The following is a 27,906-nucleotide window of genomic DNA, read 5'->3' as shown; positions in this document are numbered from 1 at the left end:
ACATGTCCTGAGTATTGAATCTGATACTTAAATAAATCATACTTACTATATTTAACATACAATTGATGTTCCTGTAATGTTTGTAAAGCTATTCACAATGCCCCTTATGCTTTTCTAACTTTATTGAGTATATAACAATATTTTCAATAAAAATTAGCAAAAATTGGTCAAGATAAGGGTGGAATACACTATTCATGAGACTCATGAAAGTTGTTGGAGCATTGGTTAGGCCAAAGGGTAGAACCACAAATTCATAATGGCCATAGTGAGTCTAGAAAATTATTTTAGGAATGTCCTCTTCCCTCACCCTTATCTGATGATACCTCGACCGCAATTCTATCTTGGAGAACACCGTGGCTCCTTTGACTTGGTCAAACAAATCGTCGATTCTGGGTAATGGGTATTTATTCTTAATTTTCAACTTGTTAAGTTGTTGGTAATTGATGCATAGTCTCAGAGTACCATATTTTTTCTTGACAAACAAAACGGGTGCTCCCCATGGGGATGCACTTGGCCGGATATATCCCTTATCGAGTAGTTATTGCAACTACATTTTGAGCTCAATTAGCTGAGGAATACTCATTTGATAAGGGGTATTTGACACAGGTGCAGCCCTTGGAATCAATTCTATGGTGAAATTGATGTCTCTCTTAGGAGGTAGTCCTAGAATTTCTTCCGGAAACACATCAATAAAATATTGAATGATTGGAAGGATTTCCAAAGAGGCTAACTTAATTTTAGAATTAGTAAAACCCACTTGCACTACATAAATCTGACACCCCTTCCTAATGCATTTTCTTAACTGGGAGGTAGTAATTGGTCGCAGTTTTATGGGTCTCTTCACACCTTGAATTTCCTATCTAACACCCCCTTGATTGAGATAATTGATAGTTTTATCTTTACAATTTACTAATGACCAACACTCCTCTAACCAATCCATTCTGATTAAAAAATTGGAAGACCCCAAAGGTAATATTTAAATTTACATTAATTTTCTGATTTGGTATCTCAATAGAACAATCATTTATTTTAGCTTTCACCCTTCTTTTTCCCCAGTTTCCAATTGTGCTAACTAGGGATTTCTAAATTTTCAAGTCTATAAGTGACATTTCGCAATAACTTTGGGGCCAACATAGCTTAAATTGGCTCTTGGGTCTATAAAAATGGTCACAACTTATTTATGTATGTTACCTTCAAGCTCGACCATAGAGGTTTGATATTCAGCTTGATCATCATCCAGAGCTGCATTAATCCTTGGTATGTTCCATGCCACCTCACCAGCCATGGCAGCTTCTTGAATGTTGGCAGTTTGTTTGTCCCTAGAGTGGTGAGGACAAATTTTATAATAATGAGGCTCTCTGCGGCCTAAACATTGTAGTGGGGCATTTCCTTGTTTATTGAAATTAGGTTTACTGGAAACTTCCATTTTCCTAGTTTCCCCTTATGATTTTGTTTTTTGTTGATTCCTTCCAAAAAATTTGTTGCATTAATTCCTATGCAGACCCTTGGTGTTTCCGGTCTTCGCATTATTCATGTTCTGAAAAAATTTCCTATGCGTTTTTATTAGCCTAAATCTTACTGCCTTCTCCTTTTGATTTCATCTATTGATAACAAATTTATGCTTTTTGTATCACCTCATCCATGGTTTTTGGATTGTCAAATTCCAGTATTTCTTTCACGAACATTGGTAGACTACTCATGAAATGCTGAACTTTGGCCTTTCCTTCCTGAATGTAAGGTACATACCTTAACAAGGATGTGAATTTGGTTAAAAACTCATCCATCATAGTTGTCCCAACCGGGATCATGAAATTCTTTCACCTTATCATTATAAAATCGCTTCGTCAAATACTTCTCTTTGAAATGTTTCTAGAAGTACCCCCAAGTCACCCCTTGTATGGTAATTGTACGTACAACCTTAACCTCTTTCCACCATAGTGTATCCTTCCCTTGAAGTTGATAAATGGTTGATCTCGCTTTTAAATTGTCATGATATTCATAGATTTGGAAATATTTATTGATATTGATTAGCCAAGCGTCAACTGTTTCCTCCATTTCCTCATCAAAAAATTTGAGGCTTAATCTTTTTAAACTCTCCTTTTAACTCAATTTTTGTTTCTTATTTTTCTGGTAATCTTTTAGGTTTTCAGATTCTTCCTCATTTCCCCCCTTGTCTCCTTCTAAGTGTTGAGTATGACTCCCTTCAGGAACATTTTCACCCCTCTGTCTTAGTTCCTAGTCTCTGCCATTATCACTAGAGTTGGGTACCAAGTTGCGATTATTCTGGTGATTAGAAAGACTTTTTAAGATCCTCTACTGATCATGCATCAATGCTTGATTATGTTCCTAAAGACTAGACATTTCAATTCTTAAATGTTGAATGGTTTCCAACAACATGATAGTGCGGTTTCACTGCCCTGCATCCAATTATACCCACATCTCAAGATTGGCTCCTCAGTTAGGTGTAACTCCAAATCCTCTTCTCCCTCTCTCTCTCTTTGTGTTCACAAAATATATGTAGTTATTAATCAAATGCCCAAATATGCCTCAGTATAGAAAACCTAGGCTCTAATATCACTTGTCACACTCCCCAATACATTACACCATAAAGTATATAACAATCTGAGATACTTACTATGAATTACATCACCATAATTTTATGCATCGTCCAAACATTTGTTCCTAAGTCATAAGAATATTTACATATATAGATGTATACCTCTTGTCAGTAATTAAAATACATTGTTTACCGCTTAAAAATGTAGACTACGTGAAAAAAAATACGCCATTATCAAGAAACAAAGGTTGGTTTATGGTACATTATATCATATTCAAACCTTAACCTCAGGATACACAAACAATCATGGGTTATTAATAATATGGTATATGATCTTCCCTTGGTTCATGTATTAAGTGTTGATGATGTGGGAACTGTGCACTCCTACGTATCTCCACATGGTAAATTCACTTGGTACCCAGGTTACTTACCTTTGAACATGGTCAACTTTAGTGGTGTTAAGAATTCTCGAGAAGAAATATGTTCGATACGTTCAAGGCATTTGGTGTGCTCTAGATGGAATGATCCTCACCGTCCGCGGGTTAGGGTTTTCATCGAATGGTTCTGCCTGTGGGGGAATGGTTGATGGCAATTGTCTCACTCCTAGCTCCTCCCAGCACTGCCATTCTGCCTTTTGAGGCTTGGCTCTTTAGTTGTTCTACCTCAACATTTTAGTTCTGATTACCTTGCTATTCCCTATTTGAGTTACCCATCTTGGTTTGGTTCACAGATGGTTTCATTATTTTCCTCTTTTTAATTAAAACTATTACTCACCCAGCTTACATCAACTTACACAGGTATGTTGGAATAGTTGTAGATGGGTTCTCGGTCTACTCACTACAGAAAACAGGCAATTTGCCTGAGATTTAGCACCAAATTTTAGTGCATTTTGTTTCTCAATTGGGATGGCTAGTCTGGCTATATCTGTCTCTATTGTACAATTTTTAAAGCATCCTTTTTTGCTCCAAATTTTGTATCTTTTTTTATGCCAAAATTTTCATCCTTTTTGCATCATATTTTCCACCAAGATTTGCATTTGGTTTTACAACAGGTTTTCCTTTTAGTTTTGTGCCATTTTTTACATCTATTTTTGCATCATTTTTTGCTTCCTATTTTGTGCCATTCTTTGCTTCTAGTTTTTTGTCATAATTTGCATTGAGTTTTACACCATATTTTGCATTTGATTTAGTGCCTTTTTTCCATCTAGTTTGTGCCAGTTTTTTGAATCTAGTCTTATGCCATTTTTTTCTTCTAATTTTGCACTTATTTTTACATCTACTTTTGCGCGAGTTTCTCTTCCTTTTTCTGCACCATTTTTTGCATCCAATTTTTTGCCATATGTTGAATTTGATTTAATGCCAAATTTTGTGTCCATTTCTGCACCATTTTTTGCATCCAATTTTGTGTTTTATTTGTCTCCCTTTTTTCATCTTATTTTGCACCATATTTTGCATCTAATTTTGCATCATTTGTTGCATCAAGTTTAACATCATTTTTAACACCATTTCTTGTATCCAATTTTTATATCCTTTTGAGCATCTAATTTTTCATCTAAATTTACATCCTATGTTGAACCATGTGTTGCGTCCACCTTTGCATCCCATTTTGTGTCTAATGTTACGTTCAATTTTGAACCATTTTTTTGTTTACTTTTGCATTTTTTTTGCACCAAGTTTCGAATCATTTGTTGTACCTCATTTTGCATCCAATGTTGCATCTCAATTTGCATCCAAATTTGAGGCATTTTTATGCCCACTTTTGCACCATATTTTCTACTTTTGTGTCCAATTTTGCACCATTTTTCATGTCCAATTTTGCGTCCTTTTTGGTGTCTAATTTTGCATCCTTTTGGCATCTAAATTTGCATCTTTTTTCCTGCCACAATTTGTGTCCAAATTTTCATATCATTTTGCACCTAGATTTTAGTTTGAATTTTCATCTAGTTATGCATCATTTTTGGAATCCTTAGTTTCACCCTTTTTTTGTCCCATTTTTCATCTTCTTTTGTGTCTTTTTTACATCCTTTTTGCACCCAATTTTGCATCCTAATTTTACACCATTATTTGCATCCTCATTTTGGTGTCCATTTTTGCATCCTTGTTTGCGCCCAATTTGGTATCCTTTTGTATGCCCTATTTTGTCCCCTTATTTGTGTCTATTGTTGCACCCTTTTTTAATTCTAATTTAAAACACTTTTTGTGTCATTATTTGTATCTTGTTTGGATGGCTAGTTTAACATCCAATTCTACTTCCAATTTGGCATCGATGTTTGCATCCACTTTTGGCTTCTTGTTTAGATTTTTAGTTTTATTTCCATTTATTACCCCCTTTATGGGTTCATTTTACTAATTTCAATTACATAGTGAACTATATTACAACTCCTAATCATTTTGTTGTAGGATTTAATGCACCATTAGATGGACATAAAACCCTCCCAGTTTATCCTGGAAACCTAGGAAAAATCGAGTAAGAGAAAGGTTATTCTAAGGCTCAATATTCATAGTATATCAAGATGTAGAGTATATATTAAGAAGAAGAGAAGGAATTACTGTGAGTCCTCGCAAGGAGGTCTTGTTGGAATTTCCAGTGTAGCTGGTAAGCACTCCTAGCTAGCTCCAAAGCTTGGTCCTACACATAAGAGAGAGAACAAAGCAACCTTCACCACATAATATCTTGATAATTGAAACTATCAGAAACATATAAATATTAACGAATAAATAAATATCAACCAAAATCCCATACATTCATTAGTTACATAGTAGAAGTAAAGAATTAATAGTAGCATATGGAAGGAATAACAACTAATCTAGATTAATAAAGGAGTTGGAGGAAGGGTACAACCATCGCATGTAGTTGCAGTAACATCTCCCGCAACTCCTAGCTCCAAAAATATCCCTCTCAAGATAGATCTTAGCAGCGTGACAATACAAGAATTCCTATCCTTTTTTCAATGGCCAAGCATCCAGTATATAGGAAGGTGAAGGCTACGAATATTTCCCAAATTCCTCATTAGTTCAATTTGGGCAAAGGCTTTTGGGTGAACAATGTTTCCTCATATAAAAATGGATTTTTTCCACTTTTTAGATGATTTTTTGCTTCGGAAAAATCTTCCCCATGCTTTATGGCTCTTTCCCTCTTTTGTATGCTTATCATTTTTAGGAAAAAGCTAAAGATGAGGATAAAGAGATCACATTCCATCATATGAGTTTCCGAAAGTGAACAAGAGTGTCAAATTCTAGTTAAGTCAAGATTTTTTCCTCATTACTGAGTGAGACTTTTGGTAACAAAAGTTGGATGAAGGGGACAACTTGTTATAGACTAGGCTAATGTGGTCCTCATGGTACATAACTTGTATTATAGTCTTATATAGTCTAGGAGAAAGGGGTATTTCAACCAACAATAAAATATTCTCCTCCAAGCTGATGAGGAGGTATTTTCATGTATAACACATTTAAGAAGATATAACAATTCAAATTGATAACTTAATATTTGTAAGAAAATTTAAGTGTAATTGACAACATTCATAAAAGTGATAGTAGTATCCTGATATATAACAATTCTACTCAAAAAATCATTGACAATTTTCAATATACATATATGACTACTAAATCAACACTTATCCCAGATTTCATTATTCCAAGGTAAATTCACAATATTACATCCAAAAATAGTAATATCTTCATACATAATGATTCTCCATAAAAAGACATTGACAATTTTCAACACATATATAGTGTAACAAGATAATACTAATAATATCTTCATCATCTTTAATCAAATCAACTAATATTGAAATGTATGATTATCATATCAAAATATTTCATCAACACCATTATTGTGAGAATAATTTTGGCAAAATCACATAGAGAATCATTTGTCGACGCGTTTCGAACCAACTAGTGTGGTTCATCGTCACGACAAGTTGAGGAACAAATTTGAGCGATCAGTTAAATAGTGCATGCAGGTCCTCCAACGACTATATTTGACCGAGCAACGGTTAGAAAGACTCTTAACGGCTAGATTAGACCAGGGCCTAGGGGAAAAGGTCAGGGTTAGTTAAATAATATTATAATTTCTAATCTTATGGTAAATCATAATTAAAGAGACCATAGTTTAATTTTTTTTATTATTATCACAACTATTAACTTCTCAAACAAATATTATTAATCTAATACTAGATTAAATTTTATCTTATTTTATTAATTAATTAATTAATTTTATTAATTTTTTTTTTTTTTTTTTTACTATTATCAATAGCAATATTATTATATTAATATCAAATTTGTATCAAATTATTATTATTAATAGTAATATTATTGTATTAACTTTAAGTTAATAGTAATATTATTATATTAATTTCAGGTTAATAGTAATATTATTATATTAATTTCAAATTAATATTATTAATAATATTAGCCTAGGGTAAAATTTTAATTTTAATTTTTTTTTAATATTATCAATAGCAATATTATTATATTAATATCAAATTTATATTAAATTATTATTAATAATAGTAATATTATTGTATTAACTTTAAGTTAATAGTAATATTAATATATTAACTTTAGGTTAATAGTAATATTATAATATTAATTTCAAATTGATATTATTAATAACATTAGCCTCCGGTAATTTTTTTAATATATGAGTAATTTGAATAATATTACAATTGATACTATTTTACTTGTCGTTTGCTCATACTTGTTATATTTAAAGAGACTTAATTATTAAAAGATAAGTCTCTTTAAATATAACAAGTATCATCAAACGACAAGTAAAATAGTATCAATTTTAATATTATTCAAATTACTCATATATTAGAAAATTTACCTTAGACTAATGTTATTAATAATATTAATTTGAAATTAATATTATAATATTACTATTAACCTGAAGTTAATATAATAATATTACTATTAACTTAGAGTTAATACAATAATATTACTACTAATAATAATTTAATATAAATTTGATATTAATATAATAATATTGCTATTGATAATATTAAAAAAAAACAAAAAAAAAAATTAAAATTAAAATTTTTCCCTAGGCTAATATTATTAATAATATTAATTTGAAACTAATATAATAATATTACTATTAACCTGAAATTAATATAATAATATTACTATTAAATTAAAGTTAATACAATAATATTACTATTAATAATAACAATTTAATATAATTTTGATATTAATATAATAATATTGCTATTGATAATATTAAAAAAAATAATAATAATAATATAAGGTAAAATTTAATCTAGTATTACATTAATAATATTTATTTGAGAAGTTAATAATTGTGATAATAAAAAAAAACTTAAACTATGGTCTCTTTAATTATGATTTACCATAAGATTAGAAATTATAATATTATTTAACTAACCTTGACCCTTTCCCCTAGGCCCTGGTCTAATCTAGCTGTTAAGAGTCTTTTTAACCATTGCCTGGTCAAATATAGCCATTGGAGGACCTGCATGCACTATTTAACCGATCGCTCAGATTTGTTCCTCAACTTGTCCTGACGATGAACCACACTAGTTGGTTCAAAACACATCGACAAATGATTCTCTATGTGATTTTACTGCAATTATTCTCACAATCAAAGTATGGATCATAGAAGTCTAAACTCTTGAACACCATTATTCTAAGGTAAATTCACAACATCCATCAAACGATAGTAATATCATCATACATAATAATTCTCCATCAAAATAATGTTGATAATTTTCAATATATACATAAAATAACAAGATAGAAATTATAATATCATCATCATATTTGATCAAATCAACTAAAATTCAATGTATGATTACCAAATAAAAAAATTTCATAGATTTCATTATTTTAAGATAAATTCACAACATCCATAAAAAATATGAATCTTATCATACACAATAATTCTACATAAAAAAATGTAAACAATTTTCAACATATTCATAAGGTAAAAATATAGTATCGATAGTATCATCCTCATTATTCAAATCAACTAAAATTCAAATGTATGATTACCATATTAATAAATTTTAAGTAAATATAAAAAATAACGCATGCCTAACTACCACCACGAAAATCATAGTCAAGATCATCCTCATAATCATTTCCATGATCATCATCCTAACCATCATGATAATCTTATCCACATAATCATCACCAATTCCATCTCCATCCTCACCATCATTGTCTCTAATATATGATGTAATCTAAACATAGTCTTTATCATCATCTTCGCGGTCATTACTTGTAGCATTCTGGAAAAAATAATCAGTATTACATGTTAGTACTAATTCTATAGCACAATGCATATTTTTGTTACAATGCTACCCATAAAATTAGGTAGGACATAATAACATTTAATAGTACTAAAAAATAAAATGAAAATATGGTTTAAGATATATTGGAGATCCAACTAAGATTACACTTGTAATTCACATTAAGCAGTAGAAGCATTTTTCAATGCATATGAAGTAGGCACCCATTTGTTCTTCATATTATATTGTGAATATTTCTTATGATAATTGAATTAATGCTTCTTTGATCCATATAAGGTTTTTTGAGATGCGTTTTCAGCAATAATCACATCAAAATTCATTTGTCAATGCGTTTCGAACCAGCAAGTGTGGTTCATCGTCAAGACAAGATGAAGAACAAGATCATGGCAAGAAGTTAAATAGAGAGATAGACCATTCAATGGCTATAAAGTAACAACATGTTCATGCACGATTGGTAAATTAAGAGTTACTAGAAGCTTTATTTCAAATTACAATTGTAATTTAGATTAGAAATTAAAGAAATAAAAAAAAAATGTCACATGAAAAGGTAAATTGTTTTTAATGAAAAATAAGTCGCATACAATATGAATGTCACATAAAATATTGAGTTGTTTTTAATGCATGTACCTTTCGTTATGATAAAATGGATCCTTATGTTCATTCATGAATAAATTTTCACAAATAATTACTTCATTTTATCCATTATCACACTAAATCCATTATACCTAGTGATGATAGTGATTCCATTCAAATTGTCTTGAAATCCTTAAATATAATGTAAATGAGAAGATCCATGACCACGACCACATTGTAACCCCCTCCCTTGCCTCATCCACCATCAGAGACAATGAACTTGGAGTTATGACCACAATATCAACCCCTCCCTTGCCTTGTGTCCACCATCAGAGACATTGAACTTGGAATTAAGAGTGCTCATGTTTTCTTAGCTCTAAATAATCTCCAAGGAATCAAACGTTGATCAATATATCAAGGAATCCATCAAAGAATAGATATATCATAGGCAAAGCTCAATAGGATTTTCCAAAAGATTGTGAAGTAACACTTATCTCTGTTTTATGAAATAACTCGAGTGAGTGGAATGAATGGTGGGAAACACTTACTAGGGAAAGGAAGATTTTTGGTCTGTCCTTATTTCTATTATTATTTTTTCTTCTTATAATGGAGAGAAGTGTTTAAAAAAATTCTAAAAATTATTTTTAATTAAAAAAAAAATTCTTATGTTTTAGTTTTTTTTAATATATATTTAGTTTTAGTATTTTTCTATTTTCTAAAAAAATATATTTAGTTTTTGGTATTTTTTTATAACAAAAATTATGTTTTATTTTTATAAAAATGGATTTAAAACATTCCATTCATGCTAATGATAGAAGTTTAAATTATATATAAAAAATTAACTTAATGCCATTTGTTGTGTCGTTGAGATGGGTATTATACATCTCTTCCTTGCCAAGATATATAATGTGCTTGGGTTTTATTAATACAATGAAATTAATTTTGCTCTTCATTATATCTTGAGATGTTCAACTTCCACCTAATAAAACTATAAAGTTAAAATAGGTTTGCCTTTGTCCTTTGTAGATATTTTTCCACATTAATCTTCGTCTTATTAGATTAATTGTCTTATGGTGGCCTTGAGTGGTCACTTCCATTAGTTGCATGCTTTTTATTTTTTTGTTAGTGACATTTCTTAGGATTGATAACATGTTATTTAATTTATGAAAATGTGTTATTTTCCATATTATTGTTAAATATTAATATTATATATGTTGGTTTTGAGCATGGTTTAGAAAAAAGTTCCTAAAAGGTTTATAGATTGTATTTTATAATGTAATAATTCGTTGCTTGATGAGATTGTTTTGGATATTTTTTTAAATTATTCATTGATTGATGAATTTGTTATGGATAATTTTATTTATTATATTAAATTGTATGTGATAAAGTCAAAATTCACCTCTTTTTGATATTTTCATTGGTGAATTTCCCTTAAGGCCATAAAGTTCACCATTCGGTCTCGGGTTAAGGAAATATAGGAGTCATGAGGTGGCATTGTCCAAGCACTTAAATCTTGAAACATGCTTTTTTTAGTCACATTATACTTCCTTTCTGTGTAGATTTTCCATGAAAATAGTCTCATGGAACGTAAGGGTATTCAATAGTAAAGGAAAACAAATACTCCTAAAAGAAAAATTGCACGCAAAGCACCCATCAATGATGTTGATATAAGAATCAAAAATATTAAGTGAGGTTCTACCTCATATAATTAGAAAATGGTGGAGGAATTGCCAAGTAGTAGTGATTGATGCTTAGAGATACTTGGGTGGAATGACTATTATTTGGAATGATCAGGACATCAAGGTTACCAATATGTTTACCTCTTTTCACATTAGGACAACATAATTTTAGTTAACTAACATCAAGGACTACTACCATGTATCCAATTTCTATGAATCCAATATCACAAATGGAAAACCTCTATTTATCAATTCTATTTCCACCACAAGTAATTTATACTTCCCATCTCCATGGATTATTGGGAGTGACTCCAATATTATCAAGTGTCTCGAGGAAAAGAAAGGATGAATCACAATGTTCACCAAGAGATTTTGCAAGATATACTATCAAATCCCTAAAGTAGTCTCCATTAAAGTTCTCAAGAAATGAGTCTCCAACCCACACATGTGGATCAATGAGATGTAATACATGCGTGTGTGGTGACTAACTGAATACCCTGTTCCAATAACTCCACAAACTTAAGTATTTCACTCCATCACATAAACTGACCATAGTGTGACATAAGTAAACCAAAAGTAGATATGAAACCGTTAGGCAACAAACATTCCCTTGATCCTCAATTAGGTGTTTAAATTATGAAGTGAAAATGTAGGGGGAAAAGAGGACTTCATGATTTAACCATCACAAACATGTAATCAAGTGTGACTAGGAGTGTATATATTCATATGTTTGCCAAAGAGGGAGTAAATACATGAGTTACCATTCATTGGGCCTTATTTTTCTTTCTTTTGATTTTTCTTATATATAGGACTTAGGGAATGAGGTTTTCATAAGTTTGGCACAACTCATAGATATAACATTTACATGAATTTTCACTTCAACCTTAGATTTTAGACTTAGATAAATCATTCTAGCGTATCTTTAATGATTTTGGCTTTCAATTTTTTATTTTCTTTCATCACAAATGACAAAAGGGGAAATAGTTTTCCACAAATATATGAATTCTTAATCATAAAGGCATCATGCGATGAAAACAAATTAATGATGTTATTCTCTATGAAAATGATGGGTATTCTTTAGGAAATCTTATGCTTGTGGATGTCTCTCCCTGGTTGAGAGGGAGTGAGTGTGGACACCATATTATCCATGTGTCATGTACTATGGAAAAAACTAATAGTCGTAAGCCTAGTAAAGACACCACTAGGGAGAATGATTTATTGGATAAACATCTGGCACCAATATTCTTTGACAATTTGTACTTTGACTAGGACTAACCACCATAATTCAAGTTCATTAATCCAAGATAAGAATATTTATGAGGATTGACATTTCATCGTGTCAAATATTATGACAGTCAATTAGGAAATGATCATGTGAGGACATACCTGGTGAACATCTTGGTGGGGTAAGTGCCTAGAGAGGAAGTGGTGTCCAAATTTATTCCTCCCAATGTTGTGCTCTGATCTAATGGAGGGATAGAAGTTGTTAGTTAAGGCCTTGCTATTTTGACAATCTTTGCTATGATGATGTAAATCATCGTTGATGATTATCAATCCAAATCCATTCTTATATGAATATTTCAAATTGAGAGTACTTTTTTGTCTCGTTATGAGTACCTCCCTAGTTTAGAGGGAGTGTTGAAAAATGTAACTAGTTCCGGTCTTCATAATGAAATAAAATGTAATTTTTACTAGTAATATTTATTATTATTATTTCGTTTTGGTCAAATCATGTTCTTCATGATTATAGAAAAGAAAATATTTTGAGTCAAGAGAAATGTATTTGAGTTAATTCCCATTTGGATTTTAGAAATAAAAAGAAACGAAATTTGTATTTTGATTCAAAGAATCAACACAAGACCAAGTCGGCCCTCCTTGAACAAGTCAGCCTAAGAGGTAGCTATTCAATCCTCTTAGATAGGTATATGTATTAGTCAACTTGATTACTTGGAATACCAATCACTTATCATCACAAAAATCATTTCTTGTGCCAAACAAGAATAAAATACAACTAGAATTAAAGGATAGATAGAATATGACTTTTCATCCTGTTTTGAAACACTCATGTGAATATTTTGTGTGTTCTCTATAAAAAGTATAGGTCTGAACTTCATCCTTGGCTACAAGTCCAAATATTTTGTGATTTGACCTTATTTTAGAGTGTTTAATCAACATTAAATTTTCTTGACTTTGACTTGGTTGGAAGAGACTTGGAGTAGGGTCGACTTGGATATTTGTGGAGATCTTGGTCTTGGTCCTGGGTCTTGTGTATCTCATTCTGATATAATTTTATAAGAGAATTATTTTTGGGTTTTCCCCCTTATGGGATTTTTCCCTGGATCCGATCCTAATTCTTAGTGTTCTTTGTTTCCCTCTGATATTTATGTTTTATCTTTTTGTGTAATTACTTGATGAAGAAGACAATATAAGTAATAAGAAGCTTATTCACAAGTAATTATCAAGTTAAGATAAATCAATCATTTTATTCTAACAGTTGGTTTCTCAACATGAATTAAGGTAATAGGTCCTATGACATCCAACTTGAAATCTACCATGGGAAATCCTCAATAGTCTCTCTAAAGAAATATGTCCTATTGAGGGGGTCAAGAAAGGGTATCAGGCATCACAATTTTATAGTTGAAGAAGTTTAAATATTTGTTTGTCAATTTTGGCCCTATGTAGGAAAGAAAACATGGAAGGAGGTGATCCCCTTGGAATATTTGAAAAGGGGAAATCCACATGAGGCCTTAGATAAATATCTGAATCCAAGGACCTCCCTCATAAATAGAGTTATAAATGTATTGAAAGAGAGTAGAAAATGATCCTTCCAAATCTTGATAAAGATAATAAAACATCCCTTGAACGTCATAATAAATGAGGCATCTACAAATGAGGTGACCCTCTAACTCTATCTCATGTATATGGAAAAGCTAATAGATATTATTGAGAAGAGGAAAATATCCCAAGAGAGACCTAAAATGTAAAAAGTATGATAGTAATAGATATGTAGAAGATGATATTGAAATTAGTAAGTTCATGAATCCATGACTGTAAGGTTATTTTCATCATCATAATCATTTTCATCATCTTCATTATCGTCATCATCACCACCATCATTTTCATAATTATTGTCATCATTGCATTATCATCATAATCACCATTCATGTCGTCATCATCATCATCATCATTATTATGAACATTTTCATCAATTGTTCATAATTATAGGTGTCATAAGAAGTATCATCAACCCAAAAAATGTTATAAGTGCTAGAAAACGGTTGTTAGGACACATTATATATGCAAGATAAATAACAACTCTATTTTTGAGAGATGATCGATGATCATCATAATCACTACCATTATCATCATCATTATAATTTTCATCATCCCCATCATCATATTTAATGTAATTTCTTTCATCATTGCTGTCATCATCGTCATAGTCATCATCATCATCATCATTCATGTCATTATTGTTGTTGATGGTGACCAAGATGAAAATAATGATAATGATGATCAAATGATGATGACTTATAAGATGACATCAAAGATAATGATTATTATTATGACCATGACAAAATTTAAAAATTGGGAAGATTGGCCAAGGTCTTTAGCATCGTCATCATCATTGTCATTCTAACCCCCATAATCTTTATCATCATTTTCATTATCATCATAGTAACAATTAATGGCATAGTCATCATCTTCATTATCATCATTATCATAATTATTGACATTGTCATCAGTTGTTCATAATTTTCAATATCATAAGAAATATCATCAACGCAAAAAATATGACGAGTGTTGGAAAAGGGATGCAAAAGTGAACACAAAAAATGAGGGCAATAATAGATGTAAAATTGGATGAAGAGTGGACACAACATAAGTAGATGCAAAACAAGATAGAAAATTTGACACAAACGTGGATGAAAAAGTACATGCAATAGTTGATGCAAACCTTAAAACAAAATAGATGCAAACATGGATGAAAAAGTGGAAGAAAACATGGGTGCAATAGCAAGCATAAAACTTAGCATGAACCGTGAACGCAAAAAATGACACAAACTTGGATGCAAAAATGAGGCAAACTTGGATGCAAAAATGAGGCAAAATTGGATGCAAAAAGGGATGTAAACATGGACCAAATATGGGTGCAATAGTGGACACAAAATTAGATGCAAAATTGGACACAACAGAAGTGGATGAAAAAGTAGATGCAAAATGGGATGCAGAAAACATAAACAATATTTGATGCAAACTTGGACACAAAAGAGGATGGAAACGTGGATGGAAAAGTGGAAGACAATGTGGGTTGCAATGGTAGGCACAATATATAGCACAAATTGTGGCACAACAAAAGTGGATATAATAACAGACACAAAAAAATATGTAAACTTAGATGCAAGACAAGATGCAACAAGGGATGTTAAAGTGGACGAAAACATGGGTGCAAGAGGAGAAAAAAATTGGATGCAATGGAAGTAGATGCAAAATAATATACAAAATGAGACACAAAACCCAACACAAAATTTGATGCAAAAATAAATGAAAATATTTGATGTAAAAGAGGATGTGAAGATGGATGCAAAATTGGAAGCAAACATGGGTGCAACAGTAAGTACAAAACATGGCACAACAAAAGTGGATGTAATGATAGATGCAAAAAAAGAAGCAAATGAAGATAAAAAATAAGATGCAAAAAGGGATACAAAAGTGGACGTAAACATGAGTGGAACAATGGATGAAAAATAGGATGCAACAAACTTCAATGCAAAAGTAGATGCAATATGAGACAAAAAACCTCATGCAAATCTTGAACCAAAAGTGGATACAAAAAGTTATGCAAAAATAGATATAAAAGTTGATAAAAACCTAGATGTATATGAGGATGTAATTGTGGATGAAAAAGTAGAAGCAAAAAAGGGTGCAAAGGTAGGTGCCAAACTAGGTGCAAATTATTGCACAAGAAAATTGAATGCAATAGTAGAAACAATAACAAATGAAAAAGAGGATGTAAATATCGATGCAAAAAAATATGCAAAATTGGATGCAACAAAAGTAGATGCAAAAGTAGACACAAAAATTGGTGCGAAACTTGGCGCAAAGGGGATGCAAAAAATGATGCAAAAAATGATTAAAAAAATGATGCAAAAGAGGATGCAAGAGATGATGCAAACGTTGATGCAAGTGTAGGTGCAAAAATTCAATGCAATAGAGGATGAAAAAGTTGGTGAAACAAAATTAGGTGCCAAACTTGATCCAAAAAATGGTGCAAATAATGGCACAAAACTTTGCATAAAACTTGATGTAAAACCTGGTGCAAAACCTATTACAATACCTGGTGCTAAACTTGGTGTAAGACTTGGTGCAAAACTTGGTGCAAACTTTACATCAAGTTTTGCACCATATTCTATAAATGGACACAAATAGCACCAAAAATGGGCTCTATATGCAAAGAAGGAAGAAAAAATGGACATTAATGATAGGGTTTTGTTGTAGTGACTATAATGGTGTTGACTTCATTCTTGAGGTAAAATCATTATTTTCCTTTATTTCCAACACAATTGTTGTTCAATTGGTTTACTCAATGATTAAGGTGTATATGGGCTTCCTTTAACTTGTGTGATGTCTCTATGCCAAGTCTACCACCAACGCACCAGTTCTTGGCAAAGAATCAAATAAAGATTTTCGACCAGCTAAGGTTTGAAGGGTTGTGAACTAGTTTGAAAGAGTTCTCAAATTGGGTTTTTCTTAACAGTTGAGAATTCAGTTCACTTCTCTCATTTCTCTTGGTCTCCTGGTAGGTATGGAACTTGGGTTTTGATGTAACCCTCTTTTCTTACCTGCAGTTCATGGAACTCATCCTACCGGATTCTGAACTTCTTATCACTTGGATGCCCTTCTCTAGGTTTTTATCTGCCTCCTCACAGCTCTTTAAATGAAGTCAAACTATATTCGACATATTATGCTTGTTAATTTGGACAATGGGGTTAGAATTATCATTAGGGGTTCACTTTCCAGTATTGGTGTTGTTGCTCGGTGGACAGACTAGCCTTAAGGATTTTAGTCTTTTCTTTGCATTGCATAATATGGTCTTGGACCCAAAATCATTTAGCATATGGTTTTGCTTGAGAGTTTTCTTTTATTATAGTTTGGATTATCAATTACCATTCTCCATCTTCTTCCTGGAAGTATTATTCTTTTGCGGCAAGGGTTGTATATTTCATTATTACCATTATATTGATTAAGCCTTGGTTAATGGCAGTTGTTTATGTTGTTGTAATTTTCTAAATTCCCATTGTGAATTTTGGTTACATGCATGCATTATCACACAGTTCCACTGCTATATAAATGATGTGATGTAGCTCAGAGATATTTACAATTATTTTCCTTTGTTGATTAAAACTATTGTTAATGTGAATTTGGTTGTTAATGTTTTGTATTTCATGTGGAACAAACTTCACTCATATTAATAATTACTTATGGGCTCAGCTATTGGCTACAATATTTCTTATTCCCTTCTAGGAAAAGGACTATGTCCTAGCAACTTCTGGGTTGCAAGGACAGTAACCTATTCCGTATTATTGTAATCTTTCCTCATTGGAGATTATAGTTGAAGCTTCTGGGGTTTCATGCAGTCACCCTTAACCACTGGCAATGAATTATTTTCGAACAACGTTGGGGTCAAACCTCTGTAATACCTGACCAGGTCACACTAGTTTTTTACTCCATAATATATGGCCATGATTAGTTCCCATACTATTTACATTAATATTCAGAAAGTTATTTTAGTATTTCTCTCCATCTGATTTTCTTAATTCATAAACTAAATTCAACCTTAAAAAAAATATAGTGGAGACTTGTTAGGTTTCTCATGGTTCATCATTCTTTCATAGAAATCATTTCTATATCAAATATAAAATGTTCCTATCATTATACTTATATGTTGATTGACTCTGCTAAAGATTAAGACCAGAAGAGACTTCTTTCGAACCTCCCAACCTATGAGTTTGGAAATAATGTCTAGACCACCAACACCCCCCCCGAGCCTCTCAGTTTCCAAATTAGTTCAACCAGTATTCCTTCCAAAACCTCAATACCACCTATCCAGCTTGGAAATACTTTCTTTGTAAGGGTTACCACCAGCAGAAGAAGACACAATAGCATAATACATGCTTCTTGGCAGTGTGCTATCAATTCGTTTCCTCTTTTCCTCCTCCATAGACTACCTTCTTCCTCCATATGAGATTTTATTTATTTTTACTCTCTTATAGGAGGGGAATAACTGTCTAACTATTTGGAAACCAAATATTCTCTTGTATTGAAGTCTTTTCCTCTATTTTAACTGACCGAGTCTAATCTATCAAAAATTAAAATATATTAATGACTATATATATTTGATTTTCACATTCCTTTATTGCTGTCATCGAACAAAATTACCAGTTTTTACATAGTAACAAAGATAAAGAAAATTTTATATACAAGTTTGGGGGTGTTACAACTATCGATATAAATATATATTTGAAAACAATAAACTCATGAAAAACACTTCAAAAATTTAAATTCTAAACGTACTAAACATTAGTCAGGCGTACAGAAATTAGTACTAGGAGAGGTCTTATTGTTCCCATATGAAGCATCATGCTTGACCAGGGCTAAGAAGAGGATGGGTTGGATTTGATTTCTTTTGAGTTGGAGCATCACTTCACCCTGTTGGAGCAAAAATTATTTTCTAGCTTCATCTATTTGTTACAAAATCTTCCCAATGTCAATAAAGCTCCACTGTCTTTTAATACTTGATATATTTGGCTCTTAAATTCCACATATCTAATAAGAATTTAACTTCCCATCTCCTCATCAATGTCACAGTTGTCCATTGTAATCTTGTAGGTTCAAATTTTAGTGTATGCGGTGGAAATTTGTTCTTTGATTTGTATTAACCAGTGGATGTCTGCTCGCGGTAAATAGAAATGAGATCATATGCTACCTGCTATACCCAAAAACCATAATGTTCATTGTGCCCTCATTATTTTCCTTGACCCACGCTTCCTTAAGGAATGGTGTCTTGAATTGTGACAGGTTAGGAGACAAACAAGCATATACAAAAATAGAGGAAATGTGACATGTACACATACTGAACTTATTCAACCAAGTAGAAACAATAATAATAAGAGTTAAACATTTATACCATGGATTTTCATTTATGATGAAGCATGAGGTGTTAATCCCAAGGTTAACATGCTGCACTTTATAACTTACGAGGGCATATCGATGTAGGTTTATTTATTTGATGTTGAAAATACATTAATTTCACATTTAAATTAAAATCACCAACATAATACCAATGTACTCTAGTACTCATGAGATTTGGCTACACAAGGAAAATTATAGAAATTGGTTGCACCCCCTTAAGGCATGTAGGTCCTAAGGAAATAGGTGGAAAGGATTATTATTGTACATGGCCTTTATCATCCGTCGAATAGTTCGATACATCTGGCCCGTCTATTTGTTAATTCCTCCATCCAATGGTTGGTAAACAAAGGGTAGTTCAAAAAAAGAACCTTGTCTTTGTCTGCATGCCCTGTTCGTAATTTGTGATTTTTCCTTACGATTTCATCTCACGTCCCGATCTCTGACTAAAGAGATTCATGGCAAGAAATTTGGCTTATCTCAATCCAGGAAATGACTCTTGCGATTACTCTTTTCAAGGTTTCCAATGGAGATCCAAAGAGTACTGAGTTTAATATACTATGTTTAATACCAACAGGGCTACCAATAGAGAGTACCCCTTATTTGATCAAGGGCACTGACCAAAGTCACAGAGGTTTTAGTTCTTAACTCAACCACTCGTCACTATGTTATAGGCTTTCTACAGTCAACTGTTAATTGGATTAATTTTCTTCCATCGTAGAGTTTATCTATAGTACCTTGGACCAAGTTTCTCTTTGCTACAGGTGAATCAACAAGTTTTATGAATTTTTTTAAAGCTAAGATTTTGTTTTTCTCCATAAATCCTCTAATTTCTCTATTGTGCATGCACGTAAAATCATTCTTCAAGTAGTGCTCACAGATTGGGGGTTCAACTCTTTATCTCTAAAGGTTTTAATGGAGCCATTTTTTCCTCAAATGTCAGGTTCATTATCTACTACCCCTTTTCTTGAACTAATTTTAAGCAGGCATGTTAGGTCCCTATAATACTAGTGATTACCCCATTACTATTGTAGTTGTATCCCTTATTATTATTGTTGCGCCCCTATTGTCCCCATATTTTTATGACTGTGCCCCATAGAATCCCTCTATTGTTATTTTTGTGGCTTTATATTATTATTGTTAGGTCGGCTGGGTTATATTGTGACTCCTTAGACTCCTATATATAGAAAGGAGGTTTTTTCGTTTGAATCATCCAAGAATTGTTCATTTGTGTAATGTAAAGGAGGTTTCCCCCTTGAAGAGGCTAAATTCTAAGGCGTTCAACTATCTTTTTTATCTTTTTGTGAGCTGGTTTCATAACATTTGGTATCAAAGGATTGGATTCTAGGGTTTTGCTACTCCAAATAGGTCATCGTGGAATTTTCGCTATAACTTTTTTTCTGCGATGTTTCAGAAGCTAAAGAAAAAACCAATTTGAGGTGAAATCACACTGAACATCGGATCCGAATTTCAAAGCTTTTCGCACTAGATTTGCCAAGATATGATCTGAGGAAGTTGGTCTTTTTGCAGACTCCTTAATTACATTCCAAACAAGTGACCCGGGGAAAATCGTCATAGATTTCGTTCTGAGCATTGGAATTGAAATTTCGTAAGAAGGTACAGAAAGAGGACGGACTGTAGTTTCTTGTAAATATTTTTTAGAGCCAGAGGTCAAAATAGTGACTCGTGGCATGTTGTACAAGTTCGCTCTACTGAACTAGTCTATAATCAGGTCACTGTGGGAGATTTGGCATAACTATTCCCTGGAGAATCCAATTTGAATCAAAATGGTGGCATTGGAAAGAGGATGCAGAGGGCTACCGCAGATCGCAATTTCAGAACTAGATGATCTAAAATTACAAAGATACATCAGATTTAATATCAAGCTCCTACAAAGTGAAAAAATGGTGTGTAGTTTTTTTAAAATTTTTGCATAAGCTTGGTTTAAAAAATTAGTTTGAAGGAATTCAAAGGGCATAGTAAATCATTATTATCAATAATTTATGCCTCGAGGAAAGAAAATGCAAACACCTAGCAAGCAACCTGAAAGCTCTAGCATGACTCATGAAGAAGAGGAAGAAATGCAACATGATATATCAAAATTACGATACCAAGTGCAACAAGTGTCACTCGCACAAAAAGGAACAAAATCTAAGATGGATGGTTTAAAGAAATATGTAGAAGTTGAGATGGATGGTTTAAATAAAGGCATAGAAGCCAAGATGTATTGTTTAAAGAAAGGCGTAGAAGCTAAGATGAATGACATGGAAGCTAAGATGGATGATTTGAAGATAGATTTGAAGATAGACATGGAAGATTTGAAGACAGGCATGGAAGATTTGAAGAGAGATTTAACAAAGTTTCTACAAGAAATGCTTACTAATGGTGAAAGGGTAGTAAAGGAAACTCATGGTGAGAACAAAAGAAATGTTAATCATGATTTCATAGACTCTAATGTTGGATCGAAGACCCACCATATTCCAAAAATCAATATGAGGAAGTTTGATGACAAGGATCCCGCAACATGGATATTACAGATGGAGCGATTTTTCGATCTCAATAATGTGCAAAACACACAAAAGGTACGTATTAAAACTTTATATTTGTAACCAAATCAGTTTGTATGGTATCAATGGCTTTGCTCTCGTAAACAAATTATCACTTGGGCAATTTTTACAAAAGAATTGACAACACATTATGAAGATACAAAAAGAAACACTTTTTTAGCCAATTGATAAGTCTTAAACAAAAGGGTTCAATAATGGAGCACATTGAGGAGTTCCAAAAATTGAATATAAGGGTAAAAAATATTCCAGAGGAGCATACGATTGATGTGTTCATATGGACTTTAAAGGATAATATCCAACATGATGTTCACCTTTGGGAACCGGATTCATTAGAGAAGGCATTCAGGTTAGCAAGAAAAATGGAAAGCAAAATTATGGCAACTAGGAAGCATACCACTCACAACTATAAAGATGGAAGTGTAGTTGCCCCTAGTCTTCCACAACCTATAAGGTTGACACCACAACAATTGGAAGAAAAAAGAGCAAAAGGGCTTTGTTACAATTGTGATAGCAAATACACTAAAGGTCATAAGTGTGCTGAGAAGAAATTATTCTACACAGATTGTGAAGAGGAAAGGAGCAAGAAAGGTCAAAAGAAGAGGATATACTCTAGGAACAAAGCCTAGATAAAGAAGAAATGAATCCGACCATATCTTGTAATGCATTGGCTGGAATTACCACTCCTCAAACCATCAAGATAGAAAGACAAATCAAGAAGAAAAAGGTAATAGTGTTGATTGATTCAAGAAGTACCCACAATTTTTTTCATTGTAAGATAGCAAAGGAATTGAATTGCTTCCTATATCTAGCACCAGAGTGTCAATTGATGATTGCAAATGGAGGAATGATAAATTGCTCTGGAAAGTGCCATAATATCAAGCTATTCATGGGAGAATATGTATTGACTAGCCCAATGCTTTCCATTCCAATGGGAGGTGCTGATGTTGTACCAGGAGTCCAATGGCTACAATCCTTGGGTACAATAGCTTTTAATTTTCAAGAACTTTTCATGAAATTTTCTGCGGAAGGAAAGGAAGTTGAATTAAGGGGTATTGCATGGAAACCGGGAAAGATAATCAACTCTAATGGTATGACAAAGCTTCTAAAAAAGCAACAAAGAGGTGTAATTGCACAATTATGTTCGCTAGATGTTTCCACATCAAAATCATCTATTTCTCCAGATCTCCAAAATGTCTTAAACAATCATTCCAAGGTATTTGAGACTCCCAAAGGTCTCCCACCTATTCGTGATCATGATCATGCTATTCATTTGATTCCAGGAAGTGTTCCTCCAAACATCAGGCCGTACAGATATCCCTATGCCCAAAAGAGTGAAACTGAACGTATGGTTGCAGAAATGCTAGAGGCTGGTATAATTCAACATAGTCAAAGTTCTTTCTCTACTCCAGTAGTATTGGTGCACAAGAAGGATGGATTATGGCGCATGTGTCCGGATTATAGGGAGCTCAACAAGCTCACTATTAAAGATAAGTTTCCCATTCCTCTCATTGATGAATTACTGGATGAATTGCATGGATCAATTTACTTCACCAAGTTGGATCTTCATCCAGGATATCATCAAATCATAATGAAGACTGAAGACATTCCAAAAACAACATTTAGAACTCATGAGGGTCATTATGAATTTTTGTTCATGCCTCTTGGCCTTACCAATGCACCTTCTACATTTCAATGCTTGATGAATTACATTTTCAAACCCTTCCTTAGAAAATTTGTGTTAGCATTTTTTGATGATATACTAATCTACAACAAGTCTTGGAAGGATCATGTTGAACATGTTGACAGGGTGCTACAACTATTGGAGGAGAAACAATTATATGCAAAAAGATCCAAATGTTTCTTTGGAGTACAAGAGGTGGAATATCTAGGTCATATTATATCTCATGAAGGAGTTAAGGTAGACCCTAGCAAAATTAAAGCCATTAAGGAATGGAAAATCCCCACATCCATAAAGAATCTGCGAGGATTTCTCAGGTTGACAGGGTATTATCGCAAGTTTGTTACGAATTATGGGAGAATAGTAGAACCTCTAACAACATTATTGAAGAAAGATGCATTTTCATGGACTCCAGAAGCAACAAAGGCCTTCGAACATCTTAAAGAGGCAATGTGTCACAAAAACCTTTATTGTGGAATGTGATGCTTTAGGAAATGGAATTGGTGTTGTTTTAATGCAAGATGAAAGACCCATTGCTTTTGAAAGTCGTCCAATCAAGGGAAAGTTTTTACACAAATCTATTTATGAGAAGTAAATGTTGGCAATACTACATGCACTTAAGAAATGAGGACCCTACCTAATGGGAAGACACTTCAAGGTAAAAACAGATCATGATAGCCTTAAATACTTTTTAGAACAAAGATTATCCTTTGAAGAGCAACAAAAGTGGGTCACAAAGATGTTGGCTTATGACTTTGAAATCATATACAAAAAAGGGAAGCAAAATGTGGTGGTAGATGCACTCTCACGAAAGGATGAGGATGTGGAAGCATTTTTGTGCGCCATTTCTAATATCCAACCAGATTGGATAAACGAAGAAGGGAGGAATGGAAGAATGATGAAGAAGTGTGGGCACTTATTCAAAAGTTACAACAAGATTCTATTACATCTGATACATTTAGCTGGCAAAATGATTTGTTATGGTACAAAGATCGCTTATACCTCTTTAAGAATTCCCAACTCAAACAAAATATTATTATGGAATTGCACACTTCTCCCTTAGGAGGGCACTCAGGATTTTTAAAAACTTACCACAGGGTTAAGAAGGAATTTTTTTGGGATGGCATTAAATCGGAATTCAAAAGTTTGTGGTGGAATGTTTGGTTTGCCAACAAAATAAAGTGGAAACAATTAAAACCTCGGGTCTATTACAACCTTTATCCATTCCAAGCCAATGTTGGGAGGAGGTTTCAATGGATTTTATCACAAGTTTACCCAAGTCTGAGGGAAAGAGTGTCATCATGGTGGTAGTTGACAGACTTACCAAGTATGCACACTTTTGTGCATTATCACATCCATTTAAAGCCAGTACAGTTTATACTGCATTTATGGAAACAATTCAAAAGCTACATGGAAATCCAAAGATTATTGTAAGTGACAGAGATCCCATTTTCACTGGAAATTTTTGGACAGAATTATTTTCTTGTCTTGGTACTCAGTTAGCTCATAGCTCATCTTATCATACTCAATCTGATGGGAAAACTGAGATAGTAAACAAAGGTTTGGAGGGATATCTTCGTTGCTTTGTATCTAATAAATAGACACAGTGGGTCAAATGGTTGCCTCTGGATGAATGGTGGTATAACACTTTCTTCCATACAACAACAAAAATGACCCCATTTATGGCACTTTATGGATATCAGCCACCATCCATCACATCATATTTAAGAGAAAATTATAAGGTTCAAGCAGCGGAACATCACATTGAACATCAACAACAAGTCCTCCAACTCTTAAAGGATAACCTTGTGTTGGCACAGAATAGAATGAAACAACAGGCAGATCAACATGGCAACGAAAGAAGTTTTGATGTAGGTGATTGGGTATTCCTACGGCTACAACCATATAAACAAATGTCCCTCAAGCAAGCTAAGAAGGATAACAAATTATCACCAAAGTATTATGGTCCGTACAAGGTGTTGCAAAATATTGGTACGATGGCATACAAATTGGAGCTTCCTGCAGCTTCTCGAGTGCGCCCAGTTTTCCATGTTTCATGTCTAAAGAAGGTTATAGGCGACAAGCTCCCAGTTTAAACAATATTGCGAGAACTTGATGAGGAAGGAAAAATTATATTGGAACCGGAAGCAGTCACAGAAATAAGAACTCGGCAACTACGAAAGACAAATTCATAATGTCTTTCGTAGCTGTCGAGTTCTTGTTTCTCAATAATATCTATTAGCTTTTCCATATACATGAATAGTCCTTTTCATGTTTGTGCCTGGTGTAACAAAAAACTTGATTTCTGTATCCACGACTGTAGATCAAGATCTTAAAGTTGAATTTTGAAAATCTAACTGTTATATTAAATATCTGCTAGATGGCATGAAGACTATTGCTATAGGAATTCAAACAGGAGGTCTGTACAAACTGGATGTAAGACTAGAACCAGTTCGTGCTTTAACAGCAGCGGGTTTGACTACAGAAGAGTTGTGGCATCAAAGATTTGGTCATATCAACTACAATGATTTGCTGTTACTTCAGAAAAATGAAATGGTAAGAGATCTTCCTATGTTAAAACAAGTGCATAATGATTGTGATTCCTATACATTAGGAAAGATGCATAGAGAAGAATTCCCTGTTCAAGTAGAGAAGAAACAGAGAGATATACTTGAATCAATGCACACAGATATTTGTGGACCCATGCAAACAAAGTCATTAGGAGGTGCACTGTATTTTTATTGTTTATTGATGACTGCACAAAGTTTTCTTGGGTATATTTTTGAGTAAGAAGAGTCACACATTTGAATACTTTAAGTAGTTCAGAAACATGATTGAAAAGAAAACAGGGAAGCATATAAAAATTCTTCGCTCTGATCAAAGGGGAGAATATAGGAAGGATGAGCTTATCAGGTATTGTAAAGACCATGGGATATTACAACAATTCACAATACCCCATACTCCTCAGCAGAATGGAGTAACAGAAAGAAAGAACAGAACATTGGTGGAATGTGCTAGAAGCATGTTGAAAGGTAAGCATCTTTTGAATGGTTTTTGTGCTGAAGCATTGAATACTGCAGTTTATTTGAAAAATAGGAGTCTTACAAAGAGTCTTGAGTTTAAAACTCCTTATGAAGCATTATATGGATTTAAGTCTGTAGTAAAGCATTTAAGAGTATTTGGGTCTAAAGCATTTGTCCATATTCCAAAGGAAGACAGAAGAAAACTAGATTCAAAAGCCATAAGATGTACCTTTATAAGGTATTGTTCACAATATAAAGATTATAGATTATTTAATCCCTCTACTCACAAGATTTTTGTTAGTAGAGATGTCATATTCCATGGGCAGGATCATGAAGAATCTAATAAGCACAATGAGGAATGGGATATTTCGTTCTTGGTGGAAGAAAGCGAAGAAACAATAAACAATCGGGATCAACATCATACAAAGGCAGAAGATGAACAGTAGAAGATACAGTAGTAACAGCAGCAGATATAGCAGCAGCAACAACAATGGGAAGAAAAATAAAATGATGATCAGACAAGGTTTGAAGCTACCCCACCACTCAGGAGATCAGGTAGGAAAGCTCAATTGCCTGCAAGATATAGGGAAAATTCTTTTATAACTAGTATGATGAATTTTTTTGAACCTTCTAGTTATAAGGAAGAAAATGAATGTAGTGAATGGAAAATAGCTACGGAACGGGAATATGAATCTATATTCAAGAACACCACTTGGGAACTGGTTGAACTTCTTAGAAGGAAACAAACCATAGGTTGTAAATGGTTGTATAAACCAAAAATTAATGCAGATGGAACCGTGGACAAATTAAAAGCTATATTGGTAGTGAAGGGTTATTTACAAAAAGAAGGCATAGATTATGAAGAAACCTTTGCCCCTGTAGCTAAACTAAATACCATCATAATGTTAATTGCTTTATCTACTAAGAAGCATTGGATGATTCACCAACTAGATGTAAAGTCTGCATTTTTAAATGGAGAATTGAAAGAGGAGGTTTATTTAGAGCAACCTGAGGGGTTTTTCCAAAAAGGGAAAGAACATTTAGTTTGTATATTAAAGAAATATCTTTATGGACTAAAGCAATCACCCAGGTCTTGGTATGAAAAGATTGATTCATTTTTTTTGCAATTTGGCTACAACAGAAGTAAAAATGACCCTAATCTGTATGCCATGCAAGATGAAAAAGGGTGCATAGCATTGATTTCTTTGTATGTAGATGATTTAATTATTACATGTGATGTTATTTCTCTAATAAAAGAAATCAAGCAACAAATGTCACCTTAGTGAATTAAGATACGATTTGGGTCTTGAGATCTAGAGAGATTCAGGACTAACATTTCTCTCTCAGGGTAAGTATGTCAAAGGT

The sequence above is a fragment of the Pinus tabuliformis genome, chromosome 1_2 (assembly GCF_031772625.1).
Source record: "Pinus tabuliformis cultivar Carrire ecotype Pingquan chromosome 1_2, CPIR1, whole genome shotgun sequence".
In the NCBI taxonomy this organism is placed as follows: Eukaryota; Viridiplantae; Streptophyta; class Pinopsida; order Pinales; family Pinaceae; genus Pinus; species Pinus tabuliformis.
The sequence above is the reverse complement of the archived record's forward strand: the minus strand, read 5'-3'. Positions refer to the sequence as shown.